Source organism: Condylura cristata, unplaced genomic scaffold, assembly GCF_000260355.1.
Source record: "Condylura cristata isolate star-nosed mole 26May11 unplaced genomic scaffold, ConCri1.0 scaffold00012, whole genome shotgun sequence".
NCBI classification, from domain to species: domain Eukaryota; kingdom Metazoa; phylum Chordata; class Mammalia; order Eulipotyphla; family Talpidae; genus Condylura; species Condylura cristata.
This window is the reverse complement of record NW_004567113.1, coordinates 34,377,240-34,397,850: the sequence shown is the minus strand read 5'-3', so window position 1 is coordinate 34,397,850 and position 20,611 is coordinate 34,377,240.

Genomic DNA, 20,611 nt, shown 5'->3' with positions numbered 1-20,611 from the left:
ACCCCAGTTCTGTACAAATAAATAAATAAATATTAAAAAAAATATGAACAAAATAGATAATATGAAAAATAGAGTACTTGGAAGATTTAAAACTAAAAAGTGCATATTTGAAATATATAATTACAGTATACACAAGTTCAAATTCTAATCCTTTTGATTAGTAAGGACCAGTAACTCTATTATTCCAATAATAGTGGTATGTGCAATCAAACTATGATTTATATTCGAACCTGTAAATTATAAGTAACTTTGGAATGTGCATTTCTGGTTTGTTTCATGATCAACTTTGTATTATTCTCCGATTCTAAAACTGTTATGAGCACATTTGGCATCCCTGTGTGAGTTATTACAAATCACCTCTTCTAGACAGATGAATTTCAAAAAGTGTACACATTTCGTCTGCAAACTTTACTGAATGTTGTCATTAAATATTATTCCTTCGTCATATGCCAAGTTCATTCAATTCTTTTAAATCTTTATATTCTAATAAAAATAAAGGTAGTTTATTTCAAAATAAAATGACCCCACTTAAAATTCCCTACTCCAGAGAAAAAGACAACAGCAGTAACAAATAAAAATTCCTGTACTTCAATCTGACTAAAATAAATATGACTCTTGAAATTAATTGGGAACTTAGACATTTGAAACAGATATGATGCTTTCTGTTTCATAATGGTTTTTATAGCAAGTGAATTATGGTTGTGTAGGCTGAAAATCCAAAGGTAGGATGGAAGCTGGACTAGTTGGAGTTATGGCTCCATGAAGTCATCTCTGTCTCCATTTCTTTCTGTTACTGCCCCAGCAACCACATTATTTTATGCTAAGGGTGTTTTTGCTCTAGATTCTAGAAGCTGCTACCTGCAATCTTTAGGCAATAAGTCCTCATTTATGTGTAGTGAAGGAAAGGAAATCGAGTCTGTAGTTTATTAAAAAGAAGTCCCATTGTTCAGGAACATAACTGCAGGTAGAAAAAGGCTGAGCTGTCATTTCAGAAGGTCAGAATTCATTTACAGCTTGTAAAACTGGTTGTGATGAGATTAGGCAGCAAGTTTTAGCCAGTACTACTCAAAGAAAAAGAAATGCTGAGACACAATTTTAGATCTGGCTTAACAAACTGTCATATGGAATAGAAATGATATTAATCTGATTTATTTGTCAATCAAAGCTATCATCTGTGGAAGACTTTTTTTTTGTCCCAGAATGAAGGAGATCTGATTTAAACAAAATTTATGTTTATTTGGAGACTAAGACATGACTTAAGAAGTCTTTGAATTGTGCTGTCAGTGGCATATAGGGCTTATATCCATAAAGAAAAGTCAGGCTAGTTCTTGCTCTGGCCAGCTATGCAAATCAGGTTTAATAGTCCATAAAGTTCCTGTGGGTGGTCGGTCTACTATGCAAGGAAGGCTAGAAGTCAACTGTGTTCTGATAGGTCCAATAACACAAATCAAGTGAAAAGTTTGTTCTGTGATGATTGTTCAAGTTTTGATTCTGGTTAGTTGTGGCTAAATTTTAGGGAAAAAATGTATTTTAAATGCTCAAAAAAGTACAGAGTACATATTAAATATTAAGTATAAGTCAATATATTTTATTATGTGTACACATTGAATTTAATCAGTTCTCATTATAGATGCATTGTCCTGAGAAAAATAAACAAACTAAACACTATAAAATTCACAAGGTGAATGCTAACTCATAGAGCTAAACAAATTTAGCTTTAGTAATTATATACTATCTTCCTGTAAGTGTGCGCATGAATGAAATGACAGGTCTGATAATATGAGATGGAGCTTTATTTCTTCACACTTCCTTGAGATATTCAAAATTATAAAAGCAAAATAATATCATCATGTACAACTAAAAAGAGAGTTATGCTGCCTTTTAATAAAAATATAGTGGGCTCATAGTAAGGTATTTATCAGGTTTGCATTATTCTACTAGCAACTTCTTGCACTGTTTTTTTTTAATGAGGAGATGATAATGTGGGCCTCCACAGTGACCTGAGACCAAACCTGTGGCCACAGTTAATAACACCTAATTCTAACCCACTGTGCTAATCAGATGCATTTGAATTGGCTTAAATAGATGCAATGATCTGAATAACAATTCTAACAGTGAACCCTGCAGCTATAAGAAATGTTCTTTGACCTTGAAATGGCATTATCTATCCATTCAGTTTAATGGGCCCTGTCTGTTTATCTACACCTAATACAATTGCTCTCTATATTTAAAATATTTGATGCTTTTAATAATTTTTATCAAACAAAGAAATTGTCCTAAGAGTTCAACATTTATATTTTTTACTGATGAATATTTATGACTTTGAATCATCAGTGCAGGAATTCTGTATGTTCATTTTGATGATTGCTTTTGAATTGATGCTTACCATGAAAAACAAAATTAATATATGGTCACTTAGCTAGATATAATTGCACATAGCCTTTTATTTTGCATTCAGCAAATCGATATTAGTTTTGTCATTGATTAAAAAAAATTAAGCATAGTAAATATTTTCTTTTGTTACCTAAAATTTCCAGTCAGCTATTTTTTTCCTTGATGGCTGACTTTCTTTTTTTTTTAATTGAGGTCATATTAGCTTATAATTCTGTATATTTTCCAAAATTACATTTTTCTCATTACATTCATTGTTCTACTAAGCATCCATTTATCTTCTATTACTGTTATAGGGCACCCCAAATCTGTTTGAGGACACTTGAGAGAGGGGCACCCCTGAAGCCCCAAACCTGCCTGTTCTAAGTGGGTTCTGCCATCCGCCACAACAAGACAAAACATATAAAACTTTAATGAAAAGGGACTTTAATACATTGAGTATACAATACAGAAGACAAAGAATGTAATGTCTAAATCAAACACCTGAAACTTCATCCCCTCGTGGGCAAAAGTCAACCCAAAAGGGGTTGGTCCAAAGCAAGGCCTGAAAGCTGCCACTAGACTAAAGCACCTTCTTGGCCGGGACCCATGGAAAAGGGTCAGAAATGGCCAGACAAATCTGGGAGCAAAAGAGCAAAATCAAAATCAATATAAACACTGCCATAGTCACCTCCCTACAGGTATCTCACCCACATCTGCCTTAACCAATCCAGCCAGGGTCAGGAAACAAGCACGGTTCCTTCATCACATGCTTGCTGCTCCATGTGGCTTCCTCAGGTCTCCTCGTTCTCCATCCTCCTTCATTTCCTTCTCTTCTCTCCTTTTTCTTTGCTCAGCTCCACCCTCCTTCTGGGTGGGGCAGGAAACCTGGAACTTCCCCTTTTCCTATGGACCACCCTGTTACACTATTACCATTCTGCCCCTTGAATTCAATCTCTTCTCCTCCCTTTCCCTCTGGTAGCCACCATTCTGTTGTCATTGTCTGACATTTTGTTTATGTTTCCCTTATATTCCACAAATAAGTGAGTTAGTATTTGTCTTTTTCTTCTAATTTAGCATAATCCCCTAAAGGCTATTCATATTATAGCAAATGGCAGGATTTCATCCTTTTTATGACTAAGTAGTCATCTACGTATATATATAAAACAGCTTCAATTCCACCATTATTGAGCACTTAGGCTACTTTCATAGCTTGGCTATTGTGAATAGTGGTGCAGTGAACATAGTGTTTCACATGTGTTTTCATGTTAGCGTTTTTCAGGTAAATATTTCTCAGGTACATACTCAGAGTAGGATTACTAGACCATATAGTTGTTCAATGTTAAATTTTTGAAAAATCTCCATTCTGTTTTCTGTAATGGCTGCATCAATTTGCATCTCTACCTTTTCTCCATAACATTCTCAACATTTATTATTTACTGACTTTTTCATAATAGCCATTCCAATTGTTGTGAATTGGGAAGTTGAAGAGTAAATTATTTTTTTAAGAGGTGATTTTTTTTTTTTTTAAGATTTATTTATTTATGCACACAGAGCTAGGGTACAGGACATAGGTGCAGGGGCAGTGAGAGGTTTCACCAGAGACAGAGTGGATGCAGAACAGGCCAACTGACAAAGTACACTGCTGAGGGGAGCAGTGGGTGGGTCAGGAGAAGTCTGCTCCCCCATGTGGATCACCTCTGGGGAATGATCGAACTCATGCAGAAGTGGCTTTAGCTTCTCAATGCTGTGCTTTAACCTGCTGCACCACCAGGGAGGGCCCAAAATGATTTTAACAATGGCCTCTAAACCATTTTTAAAAGATTCATTTTATTTATTTATGCATTCAAGAGATGGTGTATAGGCTAGAGGTGTAGGGGTGAAAGGAATCACCAGGGACAGAGTGAGGAGAACAGGCATATCCACTGAACTACACTTCTGAGGGGAGCAGCAGGCTAAAAAGGAGAGGTCTGCTGTGTCATGTGGGACAGCTCCCTAACTGGGGATCAAACACATGCCTTAGTACCTGCTGACAGCTTCATAATGCTGTGACTTAACCTCTTGTGCCAACAGGGAGACCTCTCAACCATTTTTGATGTTTACTTCTTGCTTGTTTTGTCTCTGAGATTTTATGGTTTCTGTCAGCTACTTACTAGATTACTATCTTTGGCTTTTTCTTTTTTGATTGGACTTTATTTTTATTTCCATAAATACAGATTGATCCTGGGGGAAACTTTCTTTTAAGCTACACCTCAGTATGCACTTTTATCACTGAAGAAATGGTGAAAAAAAAATTGAAAGGGGGAGTAGTTTGAGGAGCATTGAGGAGCAAACTGTGGAATAATGAATGAATGATGCTATGAAGAGACATTCCTCCATCTCTAAGCCAACAAGATCTTAGGTGGTAAGGATTACAATTCCCAGCATTCTCTAAACCTGACTCCCTTATGTTGGGGTTACTAGGAACCATGTTTGTCTCAAAACTGAGTTTGTGGGTACTTACTCGCTCGCTTTTTCTACTTGGACTTGCATACTGGTGTTTCAGCTAAAAAAAATATGTGGCTGGTAGTGTCAACCAGCTATTCTAATTTCTCTTTCTCTCTCTCTGCTTTAGAGAAAATTCTTTAATTCTCTAGCCTCCACTGATAACATAAACTTCATTATTTCACATTCAAAATTGATCAAAATTAGGAGGTACTCATAGAAATCTCTCTTCTAAATTCATAATCTTATGTTTGATTTGATACTGGAGGCTGCTTATAGTTAATGTAAGATTTAAAATTAATATATAACTGAATTATTAAAGAATGTCACTTAAAGATATTCTTTTAATTGTAGCTGGAAGGCACCAGTTCTGTAATCTAAGCTCTTAGTGTAAACAAAAGAAATAACCTGTGTGATGGAAAGACCCTTGAGATAGTGTACAACAATAATGAGATACTGCTTCAGCACACCTTACTTGCCCTAGTATTCAAATTGTTTTGATGCCATTCTTTGGTGCTTAGACACTGAAGTGATGGTGGAGGTAGACCAAGAGGAGACAAATACAGCAGTGGTGGGCTTTGTGGAAAGGTTGCACATTCCCTTTACAGCAGGATAAAGAAATGAGATGAACTACATGGTGAGGCAGACCCCTCCTAACCTGCCCACTGCTCCCCTCAGCAGTGTACTTCATCATTCAGCCTATTCTGCTTCCCATTCTGTCTCTGGTGAAGTCTCTCACCAACCCTGCACCTCTGGCCTGTACCCACTCTCCGTTTGCATAAATAAATGAGTCAAAAAAAAAAAAAAAAAAGCATTTACCACTTAGTTGGATATAAAAGGGAAAACTAATCCCTATCATTTTTATAATGACAGCTGTCACTCCAAAGGTAACTTTGACACTATGATTCAGAATGCTTGACATTTAATAACAAACAGAATTAGCAACAATGTAAAAGGGAAATCATAGGAATTTTTACTGTGTAAAAAAACTTTGCTTGATAGTAGAGACATACCATGGTTGTATAACATAACTTGAAAATGCTAATAAATTGCAAAACACTAAATTTTATATAATCATCATTACACTTCAGGATTAGGCATGAGTTCACAAAACCAGATTGAAATTTACAACACTTGTAATGGAATTTCCCTGTAAAAAATAAGGTTTTAGGCCCTCCCTGGTGGCGCAGCGGGTTAAAGCACTGTACTAAGAGGCTTGGGCCACTTCCACATGAGTTCCATCCCCGCCCACCCCGGAGGTGACCACATGGCGTGGCAGACCTCTCCTGACCCGCCCGCTGCTCCCCTCAGCAGTGTGCTTCGTTGATCTGCTTGTTCTGCTCCCCACTCTGTCTCTGGTGAGGACTCTCGCCGCCCCTGAGCCTCTGGCCTGTGCCCCAGTTCTGTATGAATAAATAAATAAATCTTTAAAAAAATAATAACGTTTTAATTTCCATTTTGACTTTATTGGTTCAGTAATATAAAATATAGGTTGACACATTCAGAAGAGAAATGACTTTTTTGTGTTTTTTGTTTAGTAAAGTTATTCAGTCTTTTTTACTAAGTGGTACAACATCAATCACCAAGAAATTGCAATGGTTAGCTTCATTGTCAGTAGCATATGATTTGCCATTCCTGTCATTTAGATATTATATATATATATATATATATATATATATATATATAAAAGATTTATTTATTTGTGCATACAGAAATGGGGTACAGGCCAGAGACTCAGGGGTGGTGAAAGACTTCACCAGACAGAGTGGGGAGCAGAACAGGCAGATCGACGAAGTACACTGCTGAGGGGAGCAGCGGGCAGGTCAGGAGAGGTCTGCCACACCATGTGGTCTCCTCCGGGGCAGGCGGGAATCAAACTCATGTGGAAGTGGTTTCAGCTTCTTAGTGCAGTAAATTAACCCACTGTGCCACCAGGGAGGGCCAGATATTATATTTTAATGAGATTCTGACCGAAGACAAGATTAGAGAACTAACTTCACATTAAGATAAATCATTTAATTAAACATCTGTGAAATGACATAGAGTGATGCTATAACAGTAAATTACATAACTGATTCTTTTTTGCTTATTCCTTTTCTCTAAATGTAAATCGACCTATCCAGTGCTTCTCTTCAATATGATATATATTTTTTAAATTTATATCAATGTATTTCAAATTTATATCAGTGCACTTGTATGTGTACAAGTGTGTTAGATCACTTATTTCTGCCAACATAAAACTGTCATCAGTGTAAATAATTAGAATGGGAAGTTACCTAACTCTTCTTGCCTAAGTTTCTTCATCTATCAAATGAACCGAATAATAGTAATAATCTCTTAAATTATGAAATTAATACAATGTTTTGGGCTCACTAACACTTGGCAACTACTAGAAATAATTAATTACACTATTGTAACTTGTCAAAAGCTTATGGGATTTATATTTCTAGTATGAGATTTCAAGATCCTAGCAGGTTCCGGGGTTGTTGTATGCAGTAGGAGCCACAATACTTTTGGACATTTGTTAATTCATTCAGTGCATCTGATGTACATTGCGATCGTTACCACAGTCACATTCTCCTTTGTCTTTGTTGACTTCAGATGATCAAAAATTGAACTTAATTAACAGTTGTGCTTCTGTCTCAGCTAACAGTGAATTATGCGACATTTCTGATCAGTGACAGGAACATACAAGTTCTTGTGGAGGTTTACCATTATCAAGTCACTTCTTCTTTCTTTTTGGAATAACAGTAAGATACCTAGATGTGCAGTGGTCATCTTTCTTTCTTGATTAAAACTAATTAGCAAGATGACAAAGAAATAACAAATCAAACTTTTTTCCCGTTAGCTTTGTTGAAACATTATACATAATTCTGTATGGCCTCCAGCTGAAGGAAGATAATATGATAATATGACTCTATTTATAAGATTTTAACATTTCACAATCAATATATTTATAAATGTGAAATACTACTACAGTATGATTCTACATTGGGATATGTGACATTAAATAGAAGTTCAGTGTAAGAAATGAGTTTCAGAACTAAATAGCATAGGTTACAGACTGCAGAATTATAACAGGTAGATCACAAAGAAAAATATCGGAGATTTTCTTGTGGAGAATCCTCACAAAAGCTGGCACAATTTTTGATGGAAATCAAATATATAACTAAAAACTAGAGAGCATAAAACAGGGTGATACTTGGGGAATATAGTGTTGGGCAAAGGGTGCTTTGAATTCCGTCCTTTTCCTGACATGTACCATGAGTTCTGTTGTACATGGTTATTGAGGCCAATGTGTTCACCAAGACTGACAGTGTAGCTGAAAGTGTCTTAAAAGGAAAAGTTACCCTGTCTCTGTGATATCTTCAGAATTTCTGAACCCCTGTTGCGATGAGCCTATGGAAGAAGTCAATGGTGAGGATGACATCTCACAAGAAGACACTATTGAGCTGCTGAATCAATCATCTTGTTAACATTTTAAGCAGTGCAGTTGGAACTTTGGAGGCTAACACCTGAGGATTTTCTGTTTTACCTGTCTTTTTTCGGCTGCAAAATCGCATGAAACTTTTCTGCTCTCTGCACACACTGCTGAGGTTACTAATTTCTTTCTGAAAAGCAGGTTAGGTCACACTCAGAGCAAGATTTTAACTGACATCTTCACTACTCTAACCCCCATATCTAAAATAGTGTTTGTCATTTAGTAGGAACTTCAATGTACAATGCATCAATAAACACATGATATACTCAAGAAAGATAAGTAAAATTACATTTTTCTACCATTCCCAGGTCCTCATTGATTTTTTTCTTGTGAAGGATTACCATTATGAAGACAGTTTGATTGTATAACTTAATAAATGCCAAAGATTATATATTATACAATAATATGTAATATGTCAAAATAACCTCTGTATTTGTTGTCAATAATTTGTCAAACAAAACATTTCCAAGTAGTACTGCACTTACAAGATATGTCACCTTTAATAAGGAAGCATAATTCTTTCACTAAGTAGTAATGAAAGCTTTGGAGGTGGTGGTGGAAGGGAGGCAGAATCTAATGGGAGAAAGGATGGAATATGAAAATTTTATTGAAAACCTACTGAGCCTAGGTAGTATGCTTGTTGCTTTGAATTATGTAAACATTTTTTCATTATCACAAGCAAAACCCTTCAAAATAAATATTTTACTATATATATATATATAGTATATATATATATATATATAGAGAGAGAGAGAGAGAGAGAAGAGATTGGGGGAAGTTTTATGAGATGGTTAAAGTTATATGGTAAAAAATTTTGCCCAGCCAAAATTTGAACTTAGCACTAACTACAATGTTATCAGACCTCTTTACACTATATTAACTTGTGTATTTCTACCTCCTCAACTAATTTGCACACCATTATTAAGCCTGAATGAAGACTTTTCTAGCTGTTTATCTCATTCATTGTATATCATTTGTTAGTATTGCTCTCAGAATAGAGCAACACTTCAGTTTCTAAAGATTATTTTATCTTTGCCCATTAAATATACCACCTGTGTTATTACTATGTCATTATCATATTTAAAAATCTGAATGAATAATACTGAAGGAATATTCCAGCTTGCTGTTTTGTTTTAGATAAATATGTTTGGCTAGAGAATCCTTTCTAAATTACCTACACAGAATAGTTGTCCTATCGCTTTACAAATTAAGCTAATTAGTGTAAAGTATGATAAGGACAATTGACATTACTGAATCAGATACTGTAAAAATCTAAAAACCAAGAAATTATATTAGTTCAATGGTAATAAAGTGATTAATCTCAAACAACTTTGAGTTTGACTTAAATTTTTTCACAATATGCTAGAACAAAGAAATTAAATACTGACTTGGTGAGATGTGTATTCTTACATGACTATAAAAAAATCTATAATTCTGTGGATCACTGAAGAAATAGGTATGTTCCTGCACAATTTTTATAGTACATTAATTAGTATTACTTTCAGGTGAAGTAGCAGTAAAAAAATATCAATTGGTTTTATCAATTAGATGTTCACAAATAATAAGAAAATGGTAGTAGTGAACTTCATTGATAAAATTCTTAATTAACACAAGGTCTCTGATTCATCTCTCTAAGGCAGAAATAGGGATTTCCTAGAAAGAGAAATATGTCCAAATTTTACATCATATTTACTCTTAATATTGCATAATAATATTAGTTATTAGGATAATTGTTAAAAATTCACTTCCAAATACAAGGAAGCTTGCTAAAATGTCTATTCCAGCTTGTATATTGAAGGTAGAAAAAGAAGACTGTTCCCTGTGATAATTAAATCACCTGAAACTTGAAATCACACAAAGATGTAAACAGTAATTTATTATTCAAATATGGGATAAATATTAAAGCAAATATAACTTTTTTTCAAATCTAACTATAGTGGTAACCTTATTTGTTTAATATTAATAATCAGTTGGAAGCCTACAGTAGTATAAGTTAATTTGTATTATAAGTAATATAAGTTATAGTTTTATACCTAGATAGTTATGACTGATAACTTGGAATAATTGATCATGTTAAACTTAATTTTTTTCATAACAGTAACTTTTTGTGGCAATTACAATAGTTTTATGTATATGTGTATGTGTGTGTGCTTGTGATGTTACTTAATTTCTACAATTCCCTAAAAGATAGATGACACTGTGACTTTTTCATGTGTAATGTAACTGGAATTAAGTAATTGATTATATGTCTTACACACTCATGGTTAAATTGGAATAACTATTCAATTCAATTGAGGTATATGACTCAAATTTGTATGTAACAAGCATACAAGACCCTCCCAAAATTAGAAACCAGAGAAAATTTTGTCTTCTAGGAGCTAGACTCTGTATTTTGTGGCATTTATTTTGCATAAATAGTTTTGTGCCATGTGCACAAGGTTCACTCAAAAAAAAAAAAGCAATAAAATAAAATAAAATAGAAGTAAATTGTTTTAGAAAGAAAACTAAAATGAAATCATTTCTTCCCTCAATATAGTTTCTTTTAGAAAGAGCAATGATTACAATTGACTTATTCATTTTAGCTGTGATCAATGACTAGAAAATGCACTGTAGAAAATGATTACTTCTTGTCATGCCTGAAGGCTAAGTGTTGTCAAGAGTTTCCTGTTTTATTTTCAATATCTTATTTTCTGCTGGCAGTTTTGTGGGATGGAGGAAGGAGGAGTTAATAAAAACAGTTTTATTTCCTTCCTTAAGTTGACAATAAATAATTTAGACTTGTTCTCTATAGTATATACTGCCAGCAACTTCATAATTCAGAGATACACTGCCGATTTATGGGGTTGTGGATACATTGTTCTGTCTATTTTCAATAAAAATAGTGTGTAAGAGATGTTACAAGGCTGAAAACCTTGCCACTCAAACACTAGAGGAGAGGATGTTTGTAATAATTTTCCCGACAGGTCAACTTGAGCATCTGAAAATTTTACAAGAAAGAACTCCAGATAGACTCTGTTGTGGAAAAATTTCAGGAATTCATATTGAATGGATTACAAAGTGTTATAAATGTCATGATTGAATGTGTGTGTGTATATATTTTCATCTACTTAGTATTTTTCTATTATTTATTTTCCATATATTTAATTTTCTGATTTTGATCAATCTTTCAGTTCTTAGCTTATATATCATTTCCTCATGGAAGCTTTCCCTGATTTCTTTAACTGGGTCACATATCTAATATTTACATCCATAACATTTTCTTTCTTTGCTACAAGGGTATTTAGCACAGTTTTGCATTTTTACATTAATATTTAGTTAATAAATGTATTAATAGAATGAAATTTAGTTAAGGCTTTTCCTCTTTAATTATTCTAGTTGTCTTATGCTAACCCTATTTGCTGACCATATTTAGTGCACAAGACAGGTTTTTATGTTTTTTAATATATTCATTATATCATCCTTCATTTTTTTTGTACAATATGTGATTTCCTTGTGAAGTTTCCACTACCAGTTCACCTTTGCACCATCACCATAGTCACTTGTGCTCTTCCCACCCCGTCCTGGTCCTTCTACCCCCTCCTCCCCTATAGAATGTCTCTTACCTATAGTTGCCTGATGGTTTTGATATTTAATTTACTTTAGTTATTTTTTTTTTCTGATTCTTTTTGCTTATTTGTTTTCTCTAAATTCTTTATATAACTGAGGCCATTCTGTCTTTTTCTTTTTCTTTCTGGCTTATTTCACTGAACATAATTCCTTCAAGCTCCATCCATGTTGCTGCAAAGGACATGAGTTATCCTTTTTGATTGCTAAGTAATATTCCACTGTGTAAATATACTACATCTTCTTGAACCAGTCATCTATTTTTCGCCGTCTGGATTGCTTTCATAGCTTACTTCTTGTAAATTTTATTGCAATAAACATTGGGTGCACAAGACATTTTTTAAATAGACAAATGGATAAGTGATTATAAAATTGCTGCTTGAATTTATTTAACCCTATATACCAACACTCTTATGTGTTTTTTTGAAGATTTATTTATTTATGTACACAATAACTGGGATACAGGTCAGAAGTTCTGGTTGTGAGAGGTTTCATAGAGACAGAATGGGGAGCAGAACAGACAGAACAACTGAAATACATTCCTGAGGGGGGCAGCAGACAAGACAGGAAAGGTGCTGAACCAAGTGGGTCAGCTCCTTGGGCAAACATTTTGAATATTAGGCAATCTGTTTAGTATCTTTTAGTCTTTGAGGCTTAGGGCACAGGGACATAGTAATAATTGCTACTGAAAGCTATATAAGTTACACTATATTTATGTTCAGTTATGTATAATTCTTGATTCTATACTAGCAAAAAAGGCCCTCATTTTTGTTTTGTTGTTGTTGTTTTTTTTGTTTTTGTTTTTTTTTTGTTTTTTTAGGAGGTAGAATAACACTTGGAGAGAAAAAAAATAAAGCAGTACACTCCCATTTTTATCCATATGTTAGTTCAATAAGTATTCCAATGAACAAAGAACACCCTCATCATTTAAAAATGTTTATCTTGGGGGCCCTCCCTGGTGGCACAGCGGATTAAAAGCACAGCACAAAGAAGCTTAAGCCACTTCCGCATGAGTTCGATCCCCTGCCTGCCCCGGAGGCGAGGCAAGACCGCTCCTGACCTGTGCGCTGCTCCCCTCAACAGTGTACTTCGTGGATCTGCCTGTTCTGCTCTCCACTCTGTCTCTGGTGAAGCCTCTCACCCTCCGCATCCATGGCCTGTACCCCAGTTCTATATGAATAAATAAGTAAATCTTTAAAAAAATGTTTATCTTGGAGTTATTTAAAACAAAAATACTCACGTTTTTATATCAAAAATCACTATCAGTGTTACTAAGAGAAGTAGAACTCATACACTGGTACAAAATGTTCATGTTAGATATCATCTTTGCTTTTTTTATTTTAAGAAATTGAGTCTTCAATTATTTTCAAAGTAATGATATTGAACAGCCAACTAAATTTTTTAAGTTTGTGTACATATCAAATGTTTTCTGTATTCAAACTGAGAAAGAATATAAAAGTTGTTTATGAAATATACATTTTGAATATTAATATTTTACAAGAGCAGTCAAAAGTAAAAAGAAACCACGAATGGCTGAAATTTAATATAATCATTTAAAATAACATTAAAAGACTATTCCCACATTCATACAGAGATTGAACATATCCAGTTACTATATATTTAAACAGCATATTCAAAATGATATAAGGGCAGCTATAGATATAAGATGACTTTATTCACTGAATACATTTGTAGTTACTGAACGTGACTATGATTTTAAGTCTATAGCTGATGGCGTTTTAATACAAAAAGTATTAGTAAAGGTACAAAAAATCTCCAAAGCATGTGATGTCAGTGCTTCATCTATATTCCTGCAACCTTTCTGCAGCTTTAAGATTCAAATCCTGTTTACACCAAGTGCTCCATACTTTATCTAGGTTCTATCTGCTTGAAAGCTTTCTATAACAAGACTGGAATTTAAGGAGATTTTTATGGCAAAGATAGGCTAATAATTTCCTTTTACTTTATTCAAGGCTTTATATAGATATGTTTCTCCCAACACATTTACTTAAAGAAAACTTTCTGGGAAAAAATTAATATCAAGTTGAGGGTAACACTGATGAGATGTGTTTTGTAGATGGGTTTAGGTAAAGAGGAAATGCACACAACACTGTGATATGTGAAACCATTAGGATAGACTGAAGAAAGTACAAACATTATTAAGCATAAAGTGTAAAATATAATAAAGACCAAACCACACAGAATAATCTTGCACAATGTAGTTTAAAAAGGGTGCACAGAGGGTAAACTTTTATTTTATAAGCCTCTATGAGCAAGATGACTATTGGTAGTTAGAGAAAAAGATTGAAGACAGGAAAACCAACTAAGGAAGACTTTTCATGATCCCAGTGAGAAATACAGCAATTAGAGTTGCATTGGAGGTGGGAGAAACCCTTGTACAATGAAAAATCAGCAGAGGTTGTGAAATTTTTTTACCTCTGTCAAAGTTAATTCAGAATAAAAATGGAGTTCAATTATTGTCTTAGGTAATTAAACAAGTGGCAGCACTTAAATATAGGTGAAAGTGTAGAAATTATTTTATTGCAGAAAAATATAATTATTAAAATTTAGAGATACTTGAACAATAGAGTCATTTCTTCTTTGATTTACAGACTCAAACTTATTATTTTACAGGCACATAACAGGTATAAATACTTTAAATGGTCATTTTTTACTAAATACTTTAAATGGACCATTTTTAAATGGTCATTTTAAATATACTTCAGAACCAAGAAATTCTTCTATAAACTTACTCTTTTCAGCATTTTGTGTTGTAACTCTGTTTTTTTTTTCCTGTCCAATTAGTATTGTGTAGACTATATGATACTTACTAATTTGTCCTGTCTTATAAAAAATTGAGATATAGCATAATAATAGACATTCTCAGAGCCATCACTAAATAGCAACAGGGAATAAGCTATAAATATAAAAACATAATTTATAAAATCATAAATTATGCAGAATAATGTTTGCATTATATTAAAATTATATTTCAGTATCTTCATGTACCCAAGTTGTAATTTTTCCCTGTGTCAATTAAGAATTTTCTCCTATTTGTGGCATTGTTCACTTTTTTACATTGAGTATTTTACTCATGTACACAATCTGGTATTTTGACCCATAGCACTGCTGGGAAGAAGAGATTAAAGTTACTGCTGCAGTTTACCTCACAGAACCTTCAGTTATAAGGATTTTCTAATCAAATGTGTTAAGTATTCTGAAATAATCTCACTAGGGGGATGTGGAGTATTTGTGTTCTCAAAATATTCAGTTTTGTCCCTGTAAATGAATCCTTAGAAGCACCAGACCTCACTGCCATTTTAAGAAACATGATTGCCTTAGTATTCAAATGTTATTTCCATGAGATACTTTGTTTCTTTCCTTTTATTTCCCAAGTATGGAAATATTCCTTTTAGACCTCTCATGTGTCCAGGTAACTAAGGAATTATAAAAATAACTTGATTCTGGCCCTCCCTGGTGGCGCAGTGGGTTAAAGCACAGCACAAAGAAGCTTAAGCCACTTCTGCATGAGTTCGATCCCTGCCTGCCCCGGAGGTGACCACATGGCGCGGCAGACCTCTCCTGGGCCGCCTGCTGCTCCCCTCAGCAGTGTGCTTTGTCGATCTGCCTGTTCTGTACCCTGCTCTGTCTCTGGCGAATACTCTCACCCTCCGCATCTCTGGCCTGTACCCCAGTTCTGTACGAATAAATAAATAAATATTTTAAAAAAATAAATAACTTGATTCTGGGAAATACATAGAAGCACCTTTAAAAGTGCATACTCTAAATCATCATTCTCCAAAGCATAATGTCACAAGGACATTAAATATATGTATAAGATCACTCAATTGTCATATGAAATAATAAAAATCAGACTTCTTGTTTTTCCTCCAGAGCCCAGAGACTTGCCATTATACTAGGCTGCCTTGAGTTTATTGTGTGTAACATTATTTTCATGATCAGCACAAAAATTAATGAGGTTAAAATATCTTATTTGAAAATAGTAACTACCATATAATTCTCTTAAAGATTAATATTGATGATTATTATATTAAAATTTGGCAGTCTCCTGAGGAACTGCTTTCCATGTAGCTGTCCCAAGCCAAGGCTTTTTCATTTTCTATACCCTTCATACAAAAGGGTATATATTTGGGGTCAGTGTCCTCTTTAATCTTTAGATTTCCTTCCTTCTTACTAGAAATGATAGACTTGAATGAAAAACAACAAACATTTACTTATTTTTATACTGGGTTATTTGTCTCATTATCAAATTGGAATATTTCTTTGTGTATTGTTATATTAGATTACTACCTGTGATATAGTAGTCAAAGTGCTATTATGAGATGGTGCGTAAATTTTTTAAGAGAATATGGATAACTTCAGGGACATCATTTCTTTAAAGTGAAAATAAATTTTTTTTGTAGTGTTTTGAGGGACCCCCACATAGATTTCCACATTAGATGGGCCCATTTATATTCCCACCAGCAGTGTAAAAGGGTTTCTTTTTACCACAATCTTACTGGTATTTGTTGTTTTAATTTTTTCAATATGGATCATTCTCACCAGTGTGATGTAGTATCTCTTTATTTACATTTCCCTGATAATAAGTGATGCTGAACATTTTTTCATATGCCTGTTCTTCATTTACATTTTTTTTTTCTTGGAGAAGTCTTTTTAGCTCTTCTGCCCATTTTTTTGACCAGGTTGTTTGCTTTGTTTTGTTGAGTTATATAGTATCTACTATATGATTCACTCCTAGGAATCTATTCAAAGGACACAAAAAAACTAATTCAAAAGGAAAAGTTTGCTTCTATATTTGTAGCAGCACTATTTACAATAGCTAAGGTAATGAGAGAACCCAAATGTCCCCACACAGATGAGTAGATCAAGAAGATATATAATAGATACATAGTGGACTACTAATCAGGGATCAAAAAAGATAAAACTCATGCCATGTGTGGCAACATGGATAGAGCTGGATTATGCTAACAGAAATAAGTTAGAAGGACAAGATAAATAATGAGTGGTTTCACTTATTACTCAGAGAAACTGAACAAAGGGTCAGGAAATAGACCAAACTTGTTAGCTGGCCATAGATCTGAGGCAGACAGCAGGGGAGGGGAGGAGAAGGTCAAAATGGGAGGCTAGAACACAAAGCACTGTGGCGATGGACCACAGATGCTATGGTGATGGGAGAACTATGGGAACTACACCTGAGGGGAGAAATCAAATACTGTATAAAAATTAACAGCAATACAAGAAAACAAAGAAACCTTTATAACAGCAAAAAGGTTTTTTAAGTATATTTATTACTTTCTAATACTAAAATAAACCTGAATTCATTCTGCAAATATACTGATCAAGGCATTTTCCATAAAATATTACATTTGAATTTTAGTCACTAATCAGAATATCAAAATTACATTTAAGCAATCTGCCTGTTCTGCTTCCCACTTTGTCTCTGGTGAAGCCTCTCACCACCTCTGACCTATTCCCCAGTTCTGTATGCATAAATAAATCTATATATATATATATATATATATATATATATATATATATATATATATGAGAACTACATTCCAAAATGGTAGCTGAACAACAAATTTATGTAATACTAGTGTAACATATGCAATGTAAATATGGGGGGAGCAAAAAATCTTCCCGAAAATATGTCTTTGGCAAGGGGCATGTTTTGTGAGAGTGACTAAAGGCTGGGTGGAAGTTGCTTATTTATTTCTAAATTCTTTCTAAGGGTCCATTCCACGAATACCTAACTTCCTTACCCCTTTTTACTGGAGAATGTTTTCCCTGCCTGTGCCCTAGCTGAATATCCCCTTTCTTGCATAACTTCCTTTGTCCTAAATGAGCTACTTTAGATAGCTTGTAAAGCCATGTGGGTAAATTACTGTTATATTGAATCTACCTGTGTATACAGGAGGTGTGTAAAATACTATTAAACTTCTCGATGGCCTTTTCTCAACAATTTACTGATGCTTATCTGATATTTGCCAGCGTGGAAGAACCCAGAGTTGTGGGATCATTTCCACTGTGCCCTGTCCTAAGATGTTTCAGGAGAATAAGGATACTATATTGAACATATTGTGTGATTCAGAATGTGCGCGATCACAGAAAGAAAATAAAAGTAAGTATGTATTTCTTTAACACCAATGAGGAATGTAAAATAGATGCTCTGAGACAACAAAAAAATATTATGCAAAAAAATTGTGTTTCAAATACAAAGCAATTTAAAATGTGGCATAATTTGTAGTAATTGATCAAGTGCTTTCTAAAATCAGAAAGTCAGACATTCATTGATCAGAAAATTCAGCAGAGATTGTTTTATTTCATGCATGATTTCTTTCCATAATATCCTTAAATTTATAAGGTGACAGTGATTTTACTATGCAGTAGAATTTTTCCTGAATATGGTTTCTTTTTTAAAAGGTATTGGGCTTCTAGAACATTCTCTCTATTAATATCTCCTAGAACACCATCATGAAATTAAACTAAACTTTTATAGCATGAACCTATTTTAAGAAAAAAAATTATATGCTTTTCAATTCCATAGTGACCAAGATATACTGATTAATTAAATTTTGCTATGTTGCAAGTTTTACTTGGCCTCAACAGAAATCAGTAGTTAAAAATAAACCCATAATGACATTAATTTCTTAATATATAATATGAACTTCAGAGACATTTTCATAAGATTTCATCTCATTCTGAAGTATTTTCATTTTTCCTGTACTTATTTTTTTAAATAGTTTTAACTCCAGTTTTTTCCTGGCAAAATTTAATTAAAATTAAAATGTATTTTATTATGCAAATAGTTGGTATCTCAGGGTAATTTTCACATATTCTTATTTCAAATTAAAAGTATTTTTCATGTAAGTTTTTCAGAATAATTTTTGGCCATGCATTTGCCCTGATTAGGAAAGTGAACATAATTCTTAATAAAAACTAATTCTATGGATAATTTAAGAAAATGAATACTTTGGCCTCTGGACTTTACACTTTAAATATACTTTGGATTAGGCACTTCATGTGAATATCTGTTCTAATTCTCATATTCTTATTTCATACTGTTTCAATGGTGTATAAAGCAATATTCAAACTTTTCCCCATTTGTATTAAGTTTTCCATGCCATAGTTAGGGAAACTATGTAAAATAGCAAATAAACATAAATGTTGTTTAAAAATACATAGAAGGGAAAGCACAGCAAAATACACTTTAAAGTAAAATGAAACAAAAATAACAGTCTTCTGAATGTTTTTATTTTTAATTACTAGTGTACTGTTTTATTCATGATGCTCACATTTGTCTCATACTCATTTACAAACACTTGGTTGATTTAATCTCCTTCTCATCTCCTTCTTCTCCATCTAAGTACACTTCAACACACTCAAAATCAGGATCTAAAATACAAATAAATATGCATATGAAAAGAAAACTAAATGGTGGCTTGTCATCTCTTTAAAAACCTTCCCCTACATGTTGACATGTTTCATTTCTTTCTCAACTCATTAATTTCCTTTATGCTGGATAGGAAAGTATACTTCATCTCTTCTCTCCTCATGAATGTCCCCTGCAAAATTGAATCATTCCCCCTGTGGATGTTATTACCATTAACTCTTTAAAAGCAGAGCTCTAATACACTTTTACTTTCTTGTCATAAGTTTGTCAGTTTGCAACCTCATTTCAGAAAAATCTATGTACTCTACATACCTGTGAATGTATCACCCTCCTATTTAACCAGTTTTGTTTTAATATTAAACAACAAATTCTTTCAAATATTTTATTTAACTTATACTTGAAGATTATCCAATGTGTCAAAATACTATGATTTATATTTAATCTTTTCAATTCTTTTTGTTTTTTCAAAACTTAAAGTTCTCAACTCATTATAAAATAGAATCTATGTATGACATATCCATTTTTCTCATAAAATGTGAGAAATACAAGCTTATAATATATATTGAGGGTCTTTGAATAGATATTCTTTTTAAGAAGTTTTTTCCATCTTATATATATTGCACAAGCTTGTGCCTTGTAGGTTTTCGCAAAGTAATGTTAAAAATGTTAATTACAGTTAATTTTTAAGTCTCATTTTTTCCCAGCAACAATTGCTTTTAAAAAACCCTGTATTTTATATAATTATTCTAATGACTAAAGTATTCAATGTTATTTTCAAACTCAGAATACATCAAAATGTGTAGATTTTATGAAAAACACATGGGACCATGTAAAATACATGGATTAGTACCATGACATTTCATTTTTTAATACCTGTTATGTGCCTGGCCCTACATGTTTTGTTTTGTTTTGTTCTCTCTCTGTGTGTCTCTGTCTCTTTCTCTCTCTGGTAATGTACCAAATTTAAGAATCCTTGTTATGAATCACTGCATATGACTCATAATGGGTAGTTAGAGAGTATAACTATTGTTATTACCACTGATATAAATGTAAATCTAATGAGAGGAAAACTGACCAGAACAGGAACATGAACATTTAATCAGAAAGAGTTCAAGAGTAAAATTTTCTTTATTTTTTTATGCAAACAGAACTGGGGTACAGGGACGGTGAGAGGCTTCACCAGAGACAGTGGGGAGCAGAACACGCAGATCAATGAAGTACACTGCTGAGGTCTGCTGCACTTTGTGGATCACCTCCAT